The sequence below is a fragment of the Pelophylax lessonae genome (genome assembly GCF_965119305.1).
Source record: "Pelophylax lessonae genome assembly, chromosome: 2".
Classification (NCBI taxonomy): domain Eukaryota; kingdom Metazoa; phylum Chordata; class Amphibia; order Anura; family Ranidae; genus Pelophylax; species Pelophylax lessonae.
This window is the reverse complement of record NC_138769.1, coordinates 40213805-40223215: the sequence shown is the minus strand read 5'-3', so window position 1 is coordinate 40223215 and position 9411 is coordinate 40213805.

Below are 9411 nucleotides of genomic sequence, written 5' to 3'. Positions count from 1 at the left end.
AAGGCCCAGGAGGCACTGAGCGCCCTTGCAGAATGCACCTCAACAGGGAAAGGAGGATCCTGACCCTTAATGGAATAGGCCTGCACCACTGTCTGCCTGATTCATCTGAAAATGGTCGCAGCAGATGCGGCCTGCCCCTTACAAGATCCATCCGTAAAGAACAAACAAGGAATCCGATTTCCGAATTGCCTCAGTTGAAGCCAGGTACACCCTAATCGCCCGAACCACATCCAGGGAAATGTAAAGCAATTTCTTTAGGATGTTTCGGCTTAGGGCACAAGGAGGGCAACACGATGTCTTCATTCAAGTAGAAACCCGAAACGACCTTAGGAAGGAACGACTGACATGGATGTAGCACCACTTTATCCCTGTGAATCGCCAGGTAAGGAGACCAACAGGACAACGCAGTCAGTTCCGACACCCTGCGTGCAGAAGTAATAGCCACCAAAAAGCTACCTTCTATGACAGAGAAAGCAGGAGTTTACAAATATTTTCAGAAGGCGTGACAGGAGTCTTGATGGTACTGACCGTCACTGGGAGTGAAAGACAGATACGTAATGGTTTGGATTGCTTCAAATGGGTTCTGTGTTTACACTCATGCTAATGTGCATTTTTTGTGTAATGAGGTGGGATGTGTAGTCTGTCCAGACAGCTAGATACTTAGTTCAGGCTAATTCTATTTTTGTATACAATTTCATTTGCATAGGACAATGTAATCCGGTAATCCCCGACCTGTGTGTGGTAATTTGATCGGGGGGGGGGGGGGGGGGGGTTGTCCCAAAGTGTATATCTTTTTGTGCCTGTGTTTGAATAAACAGTTTGATTCTGATTCACTCCAAAGCTAGTACTGCTTAGTTCTTGGGGTAACCAGATTCACGGGTCTCGTGTTTAGGAAGCAGATTCTTGGCGGAGATAACCACCAGTCGGGGTGTCCGGAGTCCATCACATTGGTGACAGTGGTGGGATGTGTATTCTGTCCAGACAGCTAGATAATTAATTCAGGTTAATTCCATTTCTGTATACAATTTAATCTGCATATGATAATGTAATCGGGTAACCCCTGACCTGTGTGTGGTAATTTGATCAGGAAGGGAATGTGTCCATGCTGTATATAAATTCTGTGTGACTGTTCAATAAAAAGGTGATTCCAGTACAAACGAAGTTGTTGGCTAGCTTTGTATGGGGGCGGCTAGGATTTGATATCTATGTTCATGACTGCAAGGAAGCCGTATACTGATGGAAGACCACAAGTACAGTGTGGGTCGGCGAATCCGTAACATTGGTGGCAAGCGGTAGGATGCTTCCTGCAGTCTGGGACATCCAAACCTCCACTGGGATCAAAGGTCCGGGGAGCAGAAGGGGAGAGGTACAGATATCAGCCGCCATAGAAGAGGAATTCGGAAGGAGGTTGCGAGAATTGCGGATACAGCACAGGGGACCAGTGTCAGAGAAGGTCCTGCTAGGATGGCATGAATCAATCCGCTTGGAACTCTGGGAGGAAGCACTAGCCTGTGACCAGCGACACCAGGGAAAAATCCTACCCTCTTTCCAGGAAAGGTACTGGTCGCAGTACGAAGTTCGATTGGTATTTTTGGGGAGACAACCGCACAAGGAATGGAAAGCTGAGTTAAGCAGACTTTGCGGTTGGGACGAGAGCTTTAGAGCCCTCCGCTGGTATGTAACCCAAGTGTGCCCATGGACAGCAGACGACAGCCTAACGTAAGGCTTTTGCTACGGCGGCCTGGGGCTGTAATTAGAGAGGCTATCTGAGGACCCCAACTTTGGGAGCGATTTGGAGTGGCGTTTGGAGGAAATCTTGGAATACAGAGAACGGATGCTGAATGTCTTGGAATTGCACTGGGCACTGGAAGATTTGGAATTTCTAGCGAATCAGGAATGGGAGCTGGAGATCGCCTACAGACGGCTGCTAGACTCTGCTCAGCGCCGGGCCTGGGCTCCCCTTGCCTGGGAATATCCAGAAGTACCAGCTGACAGTCCAGAAATCCTGACTGAAGAATCGACAATGTGGCACAGCAATAGTGTGCTTTGTTCACCTGCACCCACGGTTTTGGATGCGGAGGTCTTATGGTGGATGCAGCGCTGACTCACCTTGACTAACCTGTTTCTGCACAGGACAAGCTTGGGTGGAGGAATGCATCTGTTCAGCAGCTGGATAAAATGTACGAGAGATGAAGCAGCCAGCTCATCTTCCCAGCTGCAGTTTAAAAGGTATGGGAGAAGAGGAAGCCTTCTTCATTCCCCAACCACGGATCAAAGATTTAATTTACTTTTCATCAGACGATGTTATAGATATGTCACCTGCCAAAGTGTTGGCACTGGGCCCAAGTGCCCCCAGCCCATGCCCTGGACTTTCAGCAATTCCGGAGACTGGGGATTCAATATATTTTTCTGCTGAGGAGGAACATCCCAGTGAGCCTACATCAGAAGAGCGGGCATCCAGGCCTTGTGCTGCTTACCTATGCCTGCAACAATTGGTCACCCAGGAAGATGTGTGCAAGGCCACTGACTTTTCAGTTTACTTTCCTGCAGAACAGCTGGCATCAGGGCCTAACATCACTGAGCACTGCCCAACAGCAACTTCAGCCTCCCTGAGAGAAGAGGCCCAGGGTGAGTAACGCTGTTTTCTGGACAATTTGTTTAGGGTACTGGGTGGGTGCAGACATTGGAAGGGCCTGTGGAACACAGCCTAACAGAGAGGTTGGAAAATCCCTCTCTCAGCCCCTTAGGCCCATCTTATGTCTGTCTACGTCACCCTGTGTCTATTAGGGACACAGGGTGACCAAGAAGCCCAGTCTGGCCTGCCCAAACCAGACTTCCACAGACTGATCAGCTCCATATGCCCTGCCGGGACAAACTTACAAACCATATGGAACTTTGTCCAGGAAGCTGCCATGATGGATTGACACTTTGGGACAAACCCCCCCCCCTTAGCAGCCAATCCACATACATACTGTATATACATCCCATAATAGGTTGATCTTAAGGCAGGTATAAACAATAGAACAGTGGACTACAGGTACTAAACAATAAAAAAACCCATCCCACTATCTAGAAAGGGTCTATGAGACACTCCTGCAATATTCTAGCAGACTGTCAGTCAAACCGTTCATCTTCATATATAGGATAGCCGGGGTAACATGAAAGGTTGAATCCAGTATGGTTGTACAGCGAGTCTGATTAGTGTAGACCCAACTGGGGTTCTTGGTCACCCTATGCCCGTAATAGACACAGGGTGACTTACACATACGAGGGGCTGGGGAAGCTGGACAAGGAGTTTCCTGACCCCTCTAAAGTAATCTGGATTCCACAAGCCCCCCAACCAAAGTGACTCTTGTCACAGGCGTTCTTCGAAGAACTGAGAGAACCAAATTGAGATCCCACGGAGGTACCAGAGACCTTCCCGGAGGGGCCAAGTGGCAAACCCCCTGAACGAAAGGGTCAACCAAAGAATTTGTAGTCAACGCCCATTGGAAAAAAAATTACCAAAGCAGAAATCTGGCTCTTGATGGTGCCCAGAGCCAAACGTTTATCTACACTTATGTAGACACTCCAGCAGACGGGACACTGAAAAGGAGCGGGGAGAACCCCCCCCAGACTCAAACCAATAAATGTATGCCCTCCAGACTCTATGATAAATCTTCAGAGACCTAGATTTTTCCCGCTTTTAACAGAGTAGGAATCACTGGATCCGACAACCCTCTATCCTTCAGTATCTGGCTTTCAATAGCCAGGCCGTTAAAGCCAGCGACCGTAAAGCAGGATGGAAGACCGGCCCTTGAGATAAAAAGATCTTCTCTGAGAGGGAGTCCACTAGGAACATCGGGTACCAGCCTTACGAGGCCTGCTTACCAAGACTGACGAGGCCAGTCGGGAACCACCAGCATGACTGGAATCCCTTCTGCCTCGATTCTGCGCAGAAGCCTTGGCAAAGGCTGTAGTGGAGGAAAAAGGTAAAATCAGACGATACTGACCCCAAGGGGCCACCAGGGAGTAGGCCAAAGGATCCCGAGATCTTGCCACAAACCTCTGAACCTTCCGGTTGAGACGAGAAGCCAACAGGTCCACATCAGGAGTCCCCCACCGGTGACATAGTTGTTGAAACACTTCTGGGTGAAGAGACCATTCGCCTGGACTCAGGGCCTGCCGACTGCCAATTTTCCATTCCTGGAATGTGCACAGCAGAGAGGGCTGGAACATAACGTTGTGCCCACCTTAAAATGCCGGCAACTTCTCTGGCCGCCAGGGCACTTTTTGTGCCCCCTTGATGATTGACCTATGCCACAGCTGCCAAATCGTTAGACACCCCTGCAGAAGATCCATCCACAGGGACAGGCAAAGTCTGACCGCCCGAATCTCCAGGATATTGATCTGCAAACTGGACTTCCCCCGAATCCAAACCCCTTGAACTGAATCCATGCTCCCCCGATAGGCTGGTGTGTCCATGGTAACCACTGTCCAGTACAGGGGGAGAAGGGATTTCCCTTGTCGAAGTGCCAGGGAACGGAGCCACCAAAGCAAGGATCCCCTCGCACCCCGGCTCAACAGGATCAGATTGTCGGAGAAATAGAGAATTCTTGTCTTATTTGGCAAGATTCTCCTTTTGCAGAGGCCTGGTATGAAACTGAGCAAACAGAACCACCTCAAAAAAGGTGGAGACCATCAAGCCCAGCACTAGCATGCACGTCCTGAGAGACAACCAACGGTTGGACAACAGGAGCCGAATCGCATGCTGCAACTTTAGCAGTTTCGCCTCCAGGAGAAACGCCCTGGCTGAGGCTGAATCCAAAGTCAGGACCAGGTAGTCCAGCTTGTTGGACAGAGTCAGAGCTGATTTCTGAAAATTCACCGTCCAGCCAAACTCTTGCAGAGTTCACAAAGTAATGTCGAGATCGTCTTTTAAGACAGACTCTGCATGCAGAAGGAGATCATCCAGGTACCCCAGTACAGCGATCCCCCTCTGCACGGCTAACACCGGGGCCAAGACTTTTGTGAACACCCAAGGAGCTGAGATGAGACCAAAGGGTAACGCTACGAATTGATAATATTCCTCTCTCACAGCAAAACAAAGAAAACGCTGATGCCCTACATATATTGGGATATGAAGGTAAGCGTCCTTGATATCGAGAGAGAGGCCAGAAAATCCCCTTGATGAAGGGATGCCACCACCGTGCAAATGGGCTCCATTCGAAATTTCTGAACTCAGGGCCTTGTGATCCAAAATTGGACGGACCTTGCCTACCTTCCTGGGAACAGTAAACAGATTTTAATAAAACCCCTGAAAACGTTCCAACTCTGGAACCAGGACAATTACTCCCTGTGACAGCAGATCCTACACAGCCCCATACAGGCCCTGCAGCCGATCCTGGGACAGGCGCAGGTTGGAAGGAAAGAACCCTGCGAGAGGTAAGGACCAAAACTTGATCTTGTAACCGGCCCGAATAATACCGTGGACCCATTTGTCTTGAATGAGCAAGGTCCATGAGTTTGGAAAAACTGAAGATGTCCCCCCACCCCAAGATACGGGTGAGGGCGCCCCTTCAGGCAGAGGAGGACTTGTCTGTGGGGCCAGTGGAACCCGCTTTTGACTTACCAGCCCAGGGTCTCTTGGAACCTCCCACGAAGTTAAAGGTGGACTTTTGTCCCTTGTCCTGCGAACCCGCGTGACAAAAGGACCGTTTGTGAGCCGAGAAGAAAGGATCATGTTTATGACGAGGCTCCTTGCTCTTGGCAACTGTGGAAGCAGACTACTCTTACCTCCCGTAAGACCTTTAATGATCTCTTCCATAGAAGCACCGAACAAACGGTCTCCTGCAAACGGTAGATCAGTCAGGACTTTTTTGGACGCCTGGTCAGCCAACCAGTACTTCAACCAAATCATGCGGTGGAGGGTCACCGCAGTCACAGACACCCTGCCAGCCAACGGGGCCGCATCCAAGGATGCATCGTAGATGTACTGTAGCCCCTGTATCAACTGATCCACCAGCTCCTGAGGAGGTTGACCCCCTTCCAGATCCTGGCGTAAGAGCTTTGCCCATTCCGTTAAGGTCTGGGAGACCAAGGTGATCGCAAACACGAGCCTCAAAACTGAACCCGCCACAGTGAAAAGATATCTGACCACAGCCTTAGCTTTCTTGTCCACAGGGTCCTTAAAAGACGGGGAAATCTTCCACCAGAAGGAGCGTGGCCTTATTTAATGTGGAAATCTAAGAGTCCACCACCGGTGTAACCGTCCGCTTCTTCAAAAGACAATGCGTTCCGGGGATCTCACATTCTCTGAAAAATGGCCAAGAGATCGTGTGTGTGTGTACAGCTGCAAGAAAAAGTATGTGAACCCTTTGGAATTATATGGATTCCTGCACAAATTGGTCATAAAATGTGATCTGATCATCATCTAAGTCACAACAATAGACAATCACAGTCTGCTTAAACTAATAACACACAAAGAATGAAATGTTGCAATGTTTTTATTGAACACACCATGTAAACATTCACAGTGCAGGTGGAAAAAGTATGTGAACCCCTAGACTAATGTCATCTCCAAGAGCTAATTGGAGTGAGATGTGAGCCAACTGGAGTCCAATTAATAAGATGAGATTGGAGGTGTTGGTTCCAGCTGCCCTGCCCTATAAAAAAAACCATACACCAGTTTCGGGTTTGCTTTTCACAAGAAGCATTGCCCGATGTGAATGATGCCTCGCACAAAAGAGCTCTGAGAAGACCTACGATTAAGAATTGTTGACTTGCATAAAGCTGGAAAGGGTTATAATAGTATCTCCAAAAGCCTTGCTGTTCATCAGTCCACGGTAAGACAAATTGTCTATAAATGGAGAAAGTTCAGCACTGCTGCTACTCTCCCTAGGAGTGGCCGTCCTGTAAAGATGACTGCAAGAGCACAGCGCAGACAGCTCAATGAGGTGAAGAAGAATCCTAGAGTGTTAGCTAAAGACTTACAAAAGTCACTGGCAAATGCCAACATCCCTGTTAGCGAATCTACAATACGTAAAACACTAAACAAGAATGGATTTCATGGGAGGATACCACAGAGGAAGCCACTGCTGTCCAAACAAAACATTGCTGCACGTTTACAGTTTGCACAAGAGCACCTGGATGTTCCACAGTAGTACTGGCAAAATTCTGTGGACAGATGAAACCAAAGTTCAGTTGTTTGGAAGAAACACAACACTATGTGGCGAAAAAGAGGCACAGCACACCAACATCAAAACCTCATCCCAACTGTGAAGTATGGTGGTGGGGGCATCATGGTTTGGGGCTGCTTTGCTGCGTCAGGACCTGGACGGATTGCTATTATCAAAAGGAAAAATTAATTCCCAAGTTTATCAAGACATTTTTGCAGGAGAACTTAAGGCCATCTGTCTACCAGCTGAAGCTCAACAGAAGATGGGTGTTGCAACAGGACAATGACCAAAAGCATAGAAGAAAATCAACAGAATGGCTTAAACAGAAGAAAATACGCCTTCTGAAGTGGCCCAGTCAGAGTCCTGACCTCAACCCGATTGAGATGCTGTGGCATGACCTCAAGAAAGCAATTCACACCAGACATACCGAGAATATTGCTGAACTAAAACAGTTCTGTAAACAGGAATGGTCAAGAATTACTCCTGACCATTGTGCACGTCTGATCTGCAACTACAGGAAACGTTTGGTTGAAGTTATTGCTGCCAAAAGGAGGTTCAACCAGGTATTAAATCCAAGGGTTCACATACTTTTTCCACCTGCACTGTGGATGTTTACATGGTGTGTTCAATAAAAACATGGCAACATTTCATTCTTTGTGTGTTATTAGTTTAAGCAGACTGTGATTGTCTATTGTTTTGACTTAGATGATGATCAGATCACATTTTATGACCAATTTGTGCAGAAATCCATATAATTCCAAAGGGTTCACATACTTTTTCTTGCAGCTGTACACACACACAGAGTTATGATCTCTTGGCCATTTTTCAGAGAATATGAGATCCCCGGAACGCATTGTCTTTTGAAGAAGCATGCGGTTCCGCCGGTGGTGGACTCCCAGATTTCCACATTAAATAAGGCCACGCTCCTTCTGGTGGAAGATTTCCCCGTCTTTTAAGGACCCTGTGGACAAGAAAGCTGAGGCTGTGGTCAGATATCTTTTCACTGTGGCGGGTTCAGTTTTGAGGCTGGTGTTTGCGATCACCTTGGTCTCCCAGACCTTAACGGAATGGGCAAAGCTCTTACACCAGGATCTGGAAGGGGGTCAACATCCTCCTGAGCTGGTGGACATTTTATGACCCATTTGTGCAGAAATCCATATCATTCCAAAGGGTTCACATACTTTTTCTTGCAGCTGTAGATACATACATACATACATACACACACACACACACACACACACACACACAGTGACAGTATCTGGTAATAGTAGTGGGTAGGTAGGTACTTGCAGAAGAGATTTGTTTGTAGTAGGCACTGTCTGTCTGGCTAAGGCCGGGAGGAAGCATGCGGCTTCAGTATAGAGCAAAGTCGCCGCTTCCTGTGTATGGCTCCTCCCATCACAGGCGGAGTGCATCTGATATCACTACACCTGTGAGCAGGACCTATACAGGAAGTAGCGGCTCCGTTGTACTAAAGAACAGCTGAGCCAGGAGTCCGACACAGCAGGGAGATGTGGGGGTAGCCCGGCAGACTTGCAAAACAGAAGTATACGGTATTTTAAAAAAAGAGGACAATAACAATACCATGCATATGCGATACCGCGATGTATCGCTTTACCGAAAACCGGCATATCTCTAGCCACAACCATAAACGCTACATTTGTATACGACTTTCTTGTACCATGAATCCTAGAAGTCACTTCCCTTTAAGCAGGGTGAGAATCACTGAAGCAAACAATCCCCTCCCCTTAAGCACCTGACTTTCAACAGCCAAGCTGACAAAGCCAGCGACCGTAAAGCAGGATAAAAGATTGAGCCTGAAGACAATAAATCCTCTCTGAGAGGAAGTCTCCAAGGAGCGCCTGCGGCTAGCCTGACCAGGTCGGTGTACCAAGCTCGGTGAGGCCAGTCCGAAGCCACAAGAATGACCGGAATCCCTTCCACCTCGATCCTGCGAAGAAGTCTTGGCAGCAACTTGAGAGGAGGAAAGGCAGATAGCAGCTTATACTGACCTTGGCCCATCCGTGATCGCTCTCACATGACTATGCCGGCATCATCCTTGAGCAGGTGACCATTCTAAACTTCCCAGCATCGTTCATGTTGAACTTAGCATATGTTCTACCCTTCAACAGGACCCATGGAGACACCAGTGCACCTGCCAGAGGGTCCCGGGAGCATGCCACAAACCTCTGCACTATCCTATAGATGCGATGCCAACAGATCCACGTCTGGAGTGCTCCAACGAAGACACAAC